Below are 13,407 nucleotides of genomic sequence, written 5' to 3' on the forward strand. Positions count from 1 at the left end.
CATTTTGAAGGTGACAATTATCTAAATCGAATTTGTGTCGGCAATTTGGTATCTTCCTAAAAAAAGACAAAACCTGTACCTGCCAATATTTTTTTCGACTCGATCACTTTGTGCATCCACCATTTTTTATCTTAATCGTTGAACATCGCACGTGTCAGAAGGTGTGTTTCGAATGATTCGTTATTCGCCATTTATACGTAGTAGGTACTTAATCTATAAAACCGGTCATCAACCTGAAGATTAACCCGCCGTGGCAAGGTTGGGGAGGTGACATTGGGCCCAGTACTGCGCGGGCGTCGACGTCGACAATCCGACAATGAACACACATGCGCAAAAATATTGCGTAGACGCGCATGTGTGGATGCATCCACACAATGTGAACACAAAAAATTAATAGCTTCTACTAACATTTCAAACGACATATCCTTGATAATATATTGGCCTCCATTATCTCTACACGTCAACTTGTAAAGATACTAAAATCAATTCGATTGGAATTATTTTAAGTAGGGCTGTCATCGCTATTGCCCTCAAAAACGTAGGAAATACACGTGATCAATCAATCATCGATATCGATTGTCTCAAATCTAAGGTCAACCGGGACAAAATAATCCCAGTATTACTAAAAAAAATCCACAGTAATTAAAAAAGGAACTTGATAATTTTAGCACTGGCTTACTTTTACATTAATATTTAGCATTTAGGAAAAACAATAACTATTTTTCATATGACAGTTTTACGATTATGTTCACACGCTACTGGCATTAATGTGATTTTTTCGAAGGCATAAATCTTAAAGGGGGATGATTGCTATTAAATTTTACGAGGCAATCCTACAACCACTCAATGGAAAATAGAAGCGTAACGAATGTAAATACACGTTTTATATCAAATTATCATGTAAATGTAAACTTTATTGCGTTAAATTTACGATACGTAGGCATTAAAATAGCGCCTTAACGATATAAACATGTAAAATAAGAGAAGAAAAGTAAGGAAATCATCATAAGTCTTTGGGTAACGTTGTAATGTGATATAAACGCTTCGAAGTGATAAAGAATCGCGGTTGAGAGCCCGTTTTAGATTTAGTCGCGTTTGTAAAAATCCTTCGAACGTCAAGGGATCCATTTTATAGCTTCAACCGCATAATGTGTACAGTAATGTATGCGGTTGCCATTCGCGGGTTCACGTGTGCCTAGGACCTAGGCGTGTGTCAATGAACTTTAAAGACAGCTTTTTCATGCAAATATAATACACGTAATATATATTGTTTCAGCTGACTTCAGTACCAACTCCTATTTAACTACTTGGAAATTATCGCCTATTATTACTGCAGAACTATGATTAAGAAAATTTATGTCATAATTAAAAGTTCTTAGTTATTATACGTCTATTTATAAATGCGATCAAATGACAACATACCGACCAGCAACGTGCGCAAATACATGCACAATAAAATATATTAATAATGCGATGTACAATTATAATTGGTTTACATGTATGTACATACGTATATTCCCCAGCGGTGATAATATCCTTATCGCTAGGAGTTATAAACGATGATTTAACCATTGACCTTTGTAATCTAGTGTACTCATATACATATAGGTACATAGACTATAAATAAGGACATCGATTTATATATTTAATTTTGTAAGCCATATCTAGTTGTGGTCTAATTATAAATATAATCTCAATAAGCTAAGAATAGTGTTGAACTTAAGTACAAAATATATAGGTACGCCTAACATAGAGGCTAATTTATTGTATAAAAAATCGTCCAGGTACCTTAGGCAAACTTATGTGAGTTTTAATACAATATCGTGTTTTTTATGTTGAATTTTAATTCATTTTGCTCACTATACCGGTTCTTTAGCCCTTTGCTTAAAGAAATCCTTGAAGGCCCTTTTTTGTTTTACCTTTAAAACATTTCCGTATGCGCCACTACGCTATGTGACCATTGTTCAGAAAATGGTAAAGTGCTATGTGAGTTACGTAATTCTTTGGAACTAACGTTTAACTTCTTAAAAGTCTATTAAAATAAACTAAATAAATCACCACCAACTGTTTTTTTGTCCTATGTACCTAAGTAAAAAGCTAAAAATTTGACCTCAAAATACATTGCTTATCTTCTGAACCTGGGGACGTTCAACCAACACTACAGTCTATTTTCTTAAAACCACATTTTCTTAAACTATTTAGTCAGCCTTTAGTGCTGAATGGAAAATATTACGTTAGTAATTAAGTCTCAGTATTCTTCCATACGTATCTATACGGTTTAACTCCAATACAAACAGCCTTTGAGCCCACTAAAAGCTTAAAAAACGATACCGAGTAGTCTGGAACTATGAAGCACATTCAGGTACGAAACAAAATCCGCTTTATTTTTGCTCTTGTAATAAAATTAACATAAATATAAAAAGATTGAATCCTCATAAGGTTAACTTTGACATTAAATCAATGATTTAACACCTGAATAAAATTTTATAATGTGATTTTTAAAAACGAATTCGATTAATAATATGCCTCACGGTTGAAGAATTGACAACTTAAGTACTTAAGTATTACAAGATTAGTATTCAACAGTTTCATTGGTACTAAGTGAATCGGAATGCAGTTGCCATACTTCTGGTGCTTTTTTTTAAGGGGGAAAATCATCCAATAATTTCTCCCGCCTTGGGCGATACGAGAGTGAGTGTCAAACTCGTACTGACTAAAAACCACCCCGTTCCTACTCCTGCTTTTTGAGCCGGAGCCCGGTAAACCCGCTAGGTTGTCCGCAGCTCCGGACCAGGCATCTGCCCTACTGGGCCCCATACCTTTGGTGCTGCAAGTGTATTTAGGCCACGATGTCCCTTTGCCATAACGGCGACAAGTAAGCTTTGTTGCTACTGAAGGTGAGTACAAAAATCAACAAGATATTTAAGAAAATAAGCTTTATTTGCAGATTTACTTGGATGATTAGGGACTAGAGTGAAGCTAATCCTTAGATATTTTTAATACCATTATCTTGGAGGCTTATTAGCGATTCCCTGTAAGGCGAATATTAATCCGATTTGTGAAACGTCCGTACCCCTATTATTCTCGAACAGGCTTTCCGGAAAAATGGATATAATTTTTACCGGCTAGCCCCATTTTTTTCTCGGTTGCACAACGTGAAGGCAAATTGAATTTTTTGCCATGCCTCAGTGGACTAATTCGACTAATGCATTTAGTACGATGCATGCTCCGCGTACTAGCGAACCGAGTACTACGATTTTACCAGAAATTAATTTACGATATTCTTAACTCGATTCCTCATCTAACTTCCGACTAGTGGAAAAATTCATCGGATTTTTTTTAAGTGAATTATCAATAACCTAAGATTGTATTAAAATAACTCGACTTAAAACTGGCTTTTTATTTATAATCGATATGTCTCTATTTTTTGTAAAGAGTAGATATTGATATTCTGTTGTAAATTATGCAAAAAAAAAAATGTTCATCCAATCATTTTACAGTTCACTGTTATGGAAAGAGACAATATTATGCATAGTTATGTCATACCTATACATTCAATACTGTTTTTAAAAAAAGAACTGACATAATTATGCATTTATAATTGAAAAATAATTATATCCATACTTAATAAACAGTTAATTACAAAACCCGGACTAAACAGAGGCGTTTGAATTCTCAAATTCTCATAGGCATATTATGTATCGTATATTGATATCGCACCTGTGAATATTAATAGAAGGGCATTAATAAAGCCGAGTGGGTGAAGTAATAATAGTGCTATCTGCGCTATCGGTACAACAGTGGATGCATCAGGGCCCACCTGTTTAGTCACACGCTACTAAGCCTACTCAATTTGCGACCATGCAAGTTTTCAGTGATGATTTGCTCGTCTTTTGAGTTGCTAATGGGTAATAGAAATGCTTTTAAGTACATAATATGCAGTTGTTTTAGCAAAATTGCTCGTTAAGTGTTTATTGTAAGGTTCAGTTTTCTGTGATGTCTTTATGAGTTTAATTGTTTTTGCGGCCAGAGAAACTTTGTTCATCAGCAAATTCATTCTTGTCATACTCTTAAAATACCTTACGTTGAAAAAGTTGAGCTCCAAATTAATTACCTGTAACAAGAAAAAAATGCACATTAATATTGCGTAAATGTACAAAAAAATCTTTTACCAAAAAGGAAGATTGTTTCAAGTTTTTTTTTGTCTCTAAATGGCGCAAGAATTCAAAGTGAAAACTTTAAAAAAATACATTCAATCAAGTCCATCTCACTTGGATAATGGCCAAGCGGAGAGTGCAGACGTTTCCCAAGTTTTGCATAAAGCTCACTTCCAAAGGCATTTGATGAATAAAACGTTGTCACAGGAGAGCACTTTTTTATTTGGACCAATTTATTGATGCAATATATATTTGCAGTATCTCCATCGTCTGCCAAGTTAGTAACCATGTTTCGAAAGCAGAAAAATGTGGTTTTTATAACTTTTTTATTCGTTTCACTTTCTTTTCTGTAGACAGTCGACGTTTTATCGGTCATTGGACAGACTTTTGGGGACGATTGACATTCGTAAAAGTAATCGTATGATGTTTCGAGATAATTTCATATCTAATCTCCGACACTTTGAGCTGTCGCTCGCTAGAGGACAATGATAGATCCGAATTGTTTAATTTTCTATATTTTGGTTACGAAATACTTATTCTATTTCAATTGAATACAGTGCCTTTAAAATTAATATTCATTATGCAAAATCTTACACTTAAAAAAAATATTTGAATAGTTCATGTGAAGTCGTATAAAATGTAAATAAATGTTTAAATTATTTTTTGTATCAAGTTTGATCATCAAGTTATGGCCGTTAATTTTTTTGATAAATCATTTGGGTAGGCGTATGCCCATGTCTAGTATTCCGACTAGCGTCGCGTCGCGTCGCCGCGCCGTCGAACGGTCGTCGCATATAAATTATATATGTAGATAGGATTCCACACGGAAGTCATTAACGTTTGGTGACCTTCGCTCGCCGCGGGACCGAGTAGGAATTACTGCGCCCTATTTCCCTGATGATGTAATAGAGCAAACCTAATAATCACGTATGCGAACCAGTACACTAGATTAGTTCACGACAACATTATGCTTTGACCTCATTACCTAGGACTACATAATTATAACAGAATTAGTTTACGAAGGATTTTATACAATAATTTTATTCTCTCGATTGCCGTGACAGTAAAGGAACAAAGCGTGGGTTTCAGTAACTCATTAACCTCAAAGCGTACCAAGTAATCTACGTATAAATGTGTCTACATTTATAAAAGTCATGCACATTTTTATCCTACTAAGTCGTTCAAGGTCGCGAACGCTCTCGACTCCTTAATGTTTACCTTTAGATTATTATGTCATGTATTGTATGTTGTCGTTTGCCAAATCGATAGCGCGGTAAATGTAAACAAAGACGAAATTCGCGGAAGATTCGCACCAGTGTCATCGGACTGAGCGATTTTCATATCAAAAACGGATTCTTTTGGTCTAAAAACCTTATTAAAACTTTCGGTAAGTAACGAAGCTATCGATAAACAAAGTAAATAAATAGGTTCACGTGATTTATGTTACGTAAATCGAGCCCTAAAGTGATTAGACGCTTAGATTATTTCATATATCTAAAAAAGGCGCGAAGCTTCCATCGCGGCAGTGGCAAGGCCGTCGAGCACGTGGCTGAGGCGCCTGTTGCTAGTCACTCCCCCCCTCGCGACCCCGCTGCCCCATTGCGGCTATTGCGACGTTGCCGTTCTGACTTCTACGCTCTCCGGAATAGCATGAGAATTTGGCTGTAATGTCAAGTCAACGGCCTGTCATAACGATATACGTGTGTGTATGAATTTAGAATACGCATAATTTGAATCAGGTACTAGCAAAGGTATAAAAAAGGTTGAGGTTAGTTTTAAAATATGGAAAAAAACAAGAAAACTACAAAAACTTAGGTGTGATGTGACATTGCACGTCAAGGGTTCAAGTACTTGGGAGGCAGAAGACCTTTGAAATATGTTTAAACATGTAGGTAGTGAGGTATGGCTTGGAAATATTGCATTACAACTAGAACTATTGTGAGGAGGTTATAAAGAATTCGACCTTCACGTTTAAATCCATGATACACAGCACTTATTATGTAGGTACTCGTGAGTATGGTAGTGACGTGTAAACGTGGTAATACACGCTAGGCAAATTTTACAATAGACCTAGTAAGTACACGTTAGTTGACAAAGTTGTAGTTTTCTAATAAATAATCAAACAAAAAAGCCACTCACATGTCTCAATTGAGTCAGTATGCGAATTAAGTAGACTTAAAATTAATAATTGTTATATATTAATGGTTGTTAGTTCATAAACATTTTAAGTCGATCGAGATACCATGATATGATTTAGTTTGTTATATATTACATACAGTGAAGTTATATAATATAGTTAATATTCTGAAAAAAATACAGAAACAAGTTTATTTTCCAGTCTCTGCAAGATGGTAGACAGACAACTGTAATCAATTAGCGATTACAGGCGATCATGACTGCACAAATTGCCACTGAAATGTTATATATAGACTTTATTTCACACAGACCGATTAACCGACAACCAACCTTTCGATAAAAGAGGTTATCAGGTGTCCCATCAGGGTTATATTCAATGACAAGCTCAATTTTTTATAGACAGTCTACTTGTCTATCATACTTATCAAAAATAATCCAGTGTAAGTACCTACACACAAAAGAAATAAAACTTTAATGTACAATAAGCACTTACCTGGTACTTCAGCGTTCTTAAAAAACTTAGCGCCCTACGAATGATTTCGCGGAATCAGAAAATAGGTATGAAGTCTCGAATTTTCTTCAAGAGTACCTATATTTATGACGGTCGACTCTAAGGAACGTAGGTACCTACCTACACATGAAATCAAATTATTGGAGTTGGTATCTAGAGAACGAGGTATCTAGCGTGGGCCTGACAATACAACGACACATTATCAATTTATTTTTCTATATATAGATCGCTTGTTATCATTCCTACAATGTTTGTAAACATTCATGACGTAATCAAACAACTTTTTAATGTCATTTACGCGTCCTACTATAATGAATACGTTTTTTCATGTTGAAGAATTTTCCTTATGTGTAATCATGTATAATATTAAACATTTTAAAAGACATGGCACTGTCTATATTTTTCTAGTCACGATGAATAGTTGAATAGATTTAGATAAGACTTGTCTTGATATTATCAAGACCAGTTCAGACACAAGAAGACATATTTTAGAAAAAAAAAAATCTGTTTTTAAGACACAAAAGGACCAGAAAATAAATTTTCCAATAAAACATTCCAAGATATACAGGTGTGAAGGTAAGGGTATATAAGTAATTCGAAGTTACATTAATAAACCTGTTACGCCAAGAAATCCCAGCAGACCAATGTTGTGGAACATTTTTATATGTTGACGACTCTCGACTGTTATTAGACTAACGTAAAAGGAAAAACTGGCGAGTAACTTTTGCTTGAGAACGTTAGAACAAATAGTCTAGCATTTACACCATAGAACATACTGTTTTAAGCTTGTATGATGTGTGTAACAAATCATTGGTACAGACATATTTAGAAAAAAAGTGCTGAAAGACTAAAGAACGTAGCGCGTAGCTGACTATAATATTTAAAAGACCACTACGCTCGTTACATCGTAAATAACAATTTATCTATCTTCAAAAACTAAAGTCTGAGTGGATGAGTCATCTCTATTTCCTTTATTCTTTCCAATATTTCGCACATTTTTTTATAAAGGCGTTCTATTTGTAGTTAGAGTACCCGTTGTATCGGCTAATGCGTTCTGACAAGTGTCAACGGTCTCTGCCGATGACCGGCCATTCCACGTGGATCCAACGTTTAAAACGAAAAAAAATACTAAAAGAATACTGAGATAGTATTTATAAACGAATACGCAAATAAGCTAAAAGAAGTTTATTTTTAGATGTTGTAGAATTAACCGTTTCAAATGTAGACACATATAATGAAAGGATGTTCCTTATCTATTTAACGACTATATTGTAAACTGAAACGTTTTTATAATATCTCTTAAAATATTATCAAGCATAACATTCGGTTCTTATCACTCAACCCGATCATGGCCATTCAACAAAGCCGTGTGGCTAAGATAAATATGTAGCGGAAATAAAACGATACGAGTTACACAACCTTTGAATAGGCAGTTAGCCCTGTATACTCATAAATTATTTGTAAAAAAACACATACTAATTAAAGCTTCGCTCATTCTCACGTAATAGGTGTCTTATAGATGAATGCTTCCTAGAATGCACGACCACGTGTCTGAAATATGAGCTACGAGAATGATTATAAATACCATACGCTGTTTCATACGTTCACAGAGGTTCACGTTTATGCATTTGTGTATTCCGTAGGTGAGCAAAACGATTATAGCAATATTGATATGTCTATTGTTCTGTAATACATTCAGAAGACGTTCGAACAATTATGAGTACGCACGTTCTGCTGGCTACGAAATAACGTTAACCGTTGTCATGTAAACCTAGCTTTATATCAAACGGCGACACGGCGCGACGTGCCAATCAAACATAAACTTCTTAAATAAAATTCAGGGATGTCAATACTTGTATTCGATACACCCACATCAAAATTCACGATTTATTGCTAGAAAGTTCCTTCGATATATCAAAGTTACTATCTTGTCGACATTAGCAGCCAATCAGGGAGTCCAATGGGACCGTTTTAGGTACGATACCTATCGATAATTTTGTCATGATCGTTGGGTATCACGCGATACCTACATCACTAGTGACGCTCGACTGTGATAAAGCTGGTCATGATTAAAGGTTAGGAAAATTAATGATGATAGTGATAACACAAGTGCACTTGAATCTCTACTACCAATGCTACACGCGAACTGCCTGTTTATACCTACGCTGTATGTGGGTATATTTCAATTGAATGCTTTATACTTGTGCGACGTTTTTGCTATTAACTACTTTAACAGAACGTAAATACAGTCCATTATAGTAGTGTTTTTTACAAAATCTGCGTGTTTTATTCAGAAGAGTCGCGGAGGGCTGGGTTGATTCAATAATCTCAGTTCAGTAAGATAGATAGTTATGCATCTGATTTTGGATTCGACTCAGAGGTGACCCAACCTAGTTGGAAAAAGGCCAAGCATTAAAAATGTAATAGGTATTTAGAAATTGTACCTATTTAATTATTATCATCAATCAAATTTACCCTGGCTTTAAACATTAATATTGCTATAGCATTAATTTCATTGTAATAATGTCTAAACCGTCTCAAGCTTTGTCATTTTATCAAACTCTAAACAACTTCTCACTTCTCGAAGGGTCGTCCGTATTTTGAGAGTCGCTACATCGTTGCTAGGCAACGGAAAGGCGCATTCACTCGCTGTCGACAGGCTACAACGAAAACCCAAACTGAAATTGTGATCTTTATTGGAAAAGAAAACAACTTTGTTATTTGATGTAAAATATTAGGAAATTAAAGTAACACATTTATATACAAATACTTTTAAGTGGTCTAGAGGAATTTTAGAGACGCAAAACGTGTATCCACTTAAAACTCGAAAAGTATGTTATATTCAATATTTTTACGTAGATAAGAGTTTTGTTTTCTGTTTGTAAAAAATCATATTCCAAGAAAAGCTCGGTATCAATATCGATTCGACACTCCAAACGCCCTATAAACTTTCTGACTTTATTTATTGTTTGAAATGTTCTTGACTGATAGGCCAATACTATCTCAGGTATCTGAAACGAAGAATTTGGATGTATATGTTTAATCGTTCACAGTTCACACTGCAAAGTCGCATTACGCGCGTAATTCTTACAATCAAGTGTTGGCGCAAATTTAGCATCTTAATTACGGCGTTTACGCGCGCTTGCGTAATCGTCTAGTAATCGCCGCGTAATTGCCGATCTGTGACATTCGCTGAGTTTCTTGTTTCAACGATTCCGATCACAATGGGATCGCTAATAGCATTCGATCCTAAGACAGTTTAGTTCACTTTGCACATTCTTGGAAGCGGCTATTTGTTTCAGCCGTTTCGTGTGAAAGATTCTTATTTCAACTGCTTTTCCTTTAGTCTGAAAGGCACACGGCACATATTTATACGCCACTATTACTCGGGAAAACCATGTAAATCATATGAGTTAAACAAATATTACTCTAAGACAATATTTTAATAACAGTAGAGGCATAATCAACTTTATCTACTTTACACACTATTATATATTATTGTAGAATTAAATACAAGTATACGGAAAGGAAACATAATGAAATCATATAACAGATTAATGTAAATGAGTACGTTAAGTACTTATATATTTTTAGCACAAAATTCTTGGACTTTACGTTAAAATAAGTAGCTGTAGTAGGTATGTATGTAGCTAATGAAAATGGGTCAACGGGTCAAGTTTGCGTGGTAATAGTTTCTTAGAATTTTAATGATAAAAATAATGATATGGTAAAAGAAAAATAAGTCTCTGTTTATATTACAGCAGTGTGGTCTGTGGTAGCCTAAAATCATTCAAATGTTGTTGTATCACCGCGCATTTTTAAATCTGTCGTGTTCACTAATAATGTTAGATATCTAGCATCTTCTAAGAATTTTATTGGGAAAAAAATATATGCTCTTTTCGACCTTTACGAAACGTTCACCTCACGGCCGTGTCAATGTACACGTGTAAGTTTTCATCTACTTTTTAGTATGGCTTACACATAATATGTAAAACTTAGATTTGAATTCCAAATACTTGGTGAACTAAATTCTCTTCACTAATTCTAAAAGTCTGGAACGTTTGTTTGGGGAGTTGACGCGGAGTTTCTAAGTGGAAAAGTACCGGTATGATTTTTGGTTTCCTTTAGCCAGACAGGGGGGTTGTGCGCATGCGTGGTCCGTCCACTTGTTGCGTCCACATGGCAAGGAGACTCACCCCCGGGGTTGTGGGAACCAGGGGGCGCTTGTCACCTGACGGCTGAGCTTAGCCTGACGCACCTTACACGCTTTGTATCTGTTCATAATACCCTTCACAATATCGCTTGTAAACACCCTGTGTCCTACTGCGAATTCAAAACAATGTTTTCTACAATAAAACGTAGGTTGGGTAAAATTAGAACAAATTTAGATGTAAATATTTTGATTTTATCAAAACACGTGATAAAGTTTAAGCGATTCCCGGAAAAACAGCAAATGTTTGTCATTTACTTCGTAGTACGTAATGATCTGATTCCAACTATTCCTTAACGATGTTACGTCTACATACTTTTTGGTCCCACTGGTCTTTTGGACCACTAGACGTTAGGAGTCAAGGTCTCCGTTCTATTACTGATAACAAAGAATTCACTATCAACAAATTTACGTATCATGAATCTTCGAACCAAGAAAAACACATCATCATTAAAAAACCTGCGCAAAAACTTAAGCTTCCTAGCCCTACGAACGAAGCTATTAATAGAACTTCAGTTTTTGTTTAAAAAGTACATTAGCAGCCTTGAAGATGTGCCTATAAAAAAACAGCGGTAATTGTTCTGTTTGAACGATGATTTTGTAAAAAACCTACATAATTATTTAGGGTGCCTTAAGTTATGAAGAGGCGCACTTGTATCTCCTCTGTTGAACATTTACCAACAGGTGGCCAGCGTGGCTCGATTGGTCCCTACTAAAAAAAAAGTAAACATGAACCTACTCCGACCTACCCAGTACACAAATCATACTTTCCTTAGTTAAAGGAAAGTGGTATGAAATTGATCTTGAGCTACCTTCAAAGAGAGGTAAGTACCAGATGAAAATTCTTACTTATAACGAATTCGTTGAATTTAATCAATGGTTCGTTTCAAGTAATGGAAACCCGCGTCTAAATAATATAATCCCTTTGATGAGACACGTCAATTAAACGAAACAATAAATAAACAACCTTTGGCTTCCGTGAACTTTGTCCACCAGAGGTCATTCCCAGTTATCGTCGAATACGTCATCAATTTGCGTTACCATAAAATTTTTAGAAATTAGGTATAATATTTAGTTTTCAAATGAAATTGAAAATTACAGCACTTTGTGGATCTCGCATTTTTTGTTGCGAAATTAATGTAATAATTTTGCAGTGGTGTCTCATCTTAGACGGTACATATAACTCGGAAATAGTCACATTAGTACTTTACCGTTGCTAGGTTTCGAAGCCACACTGCCTAATGCATGAGAAACGGGCGATAAATTACGGGCCACCACGACTTAATTGTAAGGAAAACATTAATTTAAATAAATGTACTAAAAACATAATTTGATATGCTCTTCAGCTCTATTAGTATTCTAGTGTGTCTAGTATATTTAAATATAGAAAATTTCTGGTCTGTTTTATCAGCTGCAACAGGTATAATAAAATATGTAATGATCTTTTTATAGAAAACGATTCAACAACCGCTTCATCAAACAGGTTAAATATAATTTGTTGTTTGAATTTTTTGACTTAATGCATAGACCTGAGGCTCAGTAGCAAAAAAGTCGGTCGTCAGTATTCAAGGTTGCAATTGTCACAAAGACTGCCCGCGCAGCGATCTCGCTGTAACTGTGCAGTTCAACGACCTCTCTTGCGAGTGCGTCAGCTAGCTCTTTATAAAGAGCAAAGCGAGAAAATAAACTTGCGATAACCGCATCTGTACTATATTTCTCACAATGTAAGTACTACGGTGAACGAACCATGTCAAATAGGTCGTAAACCGGTCATATAACTATTACGTCGCAAGGGTACCGCGACACCGGTGGGTTAATTGAAGGTTGACATGACTAATGAAGCCCAAAACGCAACGAATCGGCCTGCGGCTCGCGTATTGGAAATATTGGCAGTCGAAGGGAACCGCGCGTGGCAGCATGGAAGATGATGATAAAACTAATAATTTACAAACATTTATATGCTGTGCAGCTTACAAGGCAAGTTCTATACAAGGTTGGAGCAGGTTACAAATGTCAAACGAGCGATAGAAGCGCAATGTCAGTAAAATGTCACAGTTTACGATTGAATGCTCTTGCGCCGAGTTCACGGACGCCGCCGGAGGCGGACACGACCAAATGAGTGGGCTGCACTCGCAGAGCTAGTTTTAAAATGATATTATCCGACCACGTTCCTCCTAATATGCCACATATTAACATAGACAGCGAAGAAAATTGCACGCCGTTTTACGGTAAATGGTTGCCAACTAAATACAACTTTTGCAACGCTCGCTTTTATATACAACATAAAGTTGACGATCCCTTAATAGCTTTCAAAGAGTTAGCTTACATACAAACTGTTTGTTGAGGAAATCGGATACGCAATGTTTGCAATAAAACGAGTAAAGCGTTTTACA

The 13,407-nt window shown here is 35.6% G+C and overlaps 1 protein-coding gene across 2 annotated transcripts in view; it reads right to left on the bottom strand.

Annotated features, from left to right (window-relative positions):
- LOC118268633 (forkhead box protein O) overlaps nucleotides 1-13,407 on the bottom strand; it is a 97,899-nt gene that overhangs the window by 47,955 nt on the left and 36,537 nt on the right. The gene's annotated exons all lie outside the window — the stretch shown is intronic.

This window comes from Spodoptera frugiperda, chromosome 29, assembly GCF_023101765.2.
Source record: "Spodoptera frugiperda isolate SF20-4 chromosome 29, AGI-APGP_CSIRO_Sfru_2.0, whole genome shotgun sequence".
Classification (NCBI taxonomy): domain Eukaryota; kingdom Metazoa; phylum Arthropoda; class Insecta; order Lepidoptera; family Noctuidae; genus Spodoptera; species Spodoptera frugiperda.